This window comes from Dipodomys spectabilis, unplaced genomic scaffold, assembly GCF_019054845.1.
Source record: "Dipodomys spectabilis isolate Male_0828 unplaced genomic scaffold, ASM1905484v1 ptg000434l, whole genome shotgun sequence".
Classification (NCBI taxonomy): domain Eukaryota; kingdom Metazoa; phylum Chordata; class Mammalia; order Rodentia; family Heteromyidae; genus Dipodomys; species Dipodomys spectabilis.
Window position 1 is genome coordinate 506,843 of NW_024871111.1, and position 1,439 is coordinate 508,281.

Sequence of the window (1,439 nt, forward strand, 5' to 3'; positions counted from 1 at the left end):
TGTAATGATTAAAAATATGTAGATTGAAAATGATATATTCAGAGAAGAACGTGGGTATAATGAGAGAACGGGAGGGATATAAAGGAGACATGAAAACCTTAAAAATAAAAATACTTAAAATATTATATAGGTATAAAGAGGTAATACTGCTAGGAATTTAAGTCTAAGAGGCTTTGAATTGAGTAATAAATTTGTGGATTAAATGTGTACACAATGGGGGATAAAGTCTAATAATCGACTATGGGTATATCTGAGGATGTGCAGAACAATTAAGTCACACAAAGAAGAGCAAAAGAGCAGAAAAGGTGAAAAAAATGAGCAAAAAAGAAAAAAAATCAGACATTCAGTAGAGCTAAACAAAAAACAAAAATATTTTTTGAAAAGAAAGAACACACATATACTCCTAAAATAAAAATTATAAGAGGAAGAGAAAAAAGTTACTAGTATAGAATTTTTTTTTCAAAATGGTAAAAATTAAAAATTAAAAAAAAGTTTTAGAAGAAAAATATTTTTATGAAAGGTACCAAAAAAAAAAAAAAAGAAGAAGAAGAAGAAGAAACAGAGAAAAAAAACAAGTTCTTTGATTTTTTTGGGAGTGGTGGGAAGATCTTTTATATCCCTTGTGTCCATAACCAGCCTCTTGATGGAGTCTCTGGTCTGCTTGTGGTATTTGATTTTCCTGTGGCTTAGTTGGTTTCTTAAGCAGTTTGTTTGAGCAGGCAGAAAAATGCTATGCTGTACAAAGGATTTTGTGATCCTCTCCCCTGGCTAGTTCAATGGGAGGGAGATCTGCTTTGAGTATCACAAAAGAGGGAGATGGCTTTTTCCTCATGTTTGTAGATGCTCTGATGAGGCTAGGTTCTGGGTAGAGTTGAGGCCTTTTAGCAAACAGTAGCTTTTCCCTGAGGAGACTTTGTGAGAGACTCACAGAGCCCAGCCTGGAGCCACTCTCAGGGTTTATGTTTACTGAATTTCAATGGATTGTCCATGCTGCTAAAGAGAGGGGCAGCCTCTGGCTCTGATTACCCAGTGAAGAAACCCACTCCTGGGGCTGGCGGCCCGAGCTGGGTGACTTTTCCCTGGATGGAGCTGAGTTTGGCATGTCACTTTAGGATCTTGTGACTTGCTATATGACTCTAGTTTTCTTCCAAGGCCTGTGTTTGAGCTAGCAGGTCAGCCAAGCTTTGTCAGTATCAAACATGGAGATCTCCTGTAATGGCGGGGAGGGGTGGCCTTCCCTCCTCTGCTCCCTGAGAAGGAGTGAGGACGTTAGGCTTCTACTCACACCGCATTTTTGTTCCTGGGTCATCTCTGGTCTGTGAACTGCAGGATGAAGATGTCTGCTCCTTGTCGGTTCTTGTTGGTGTTCAGTAGAATACATTCGCGCGCCATGTCTGGCTCCTTTGTCCTGGACTCTCTGTGTTGCAGGTATGGCGGCT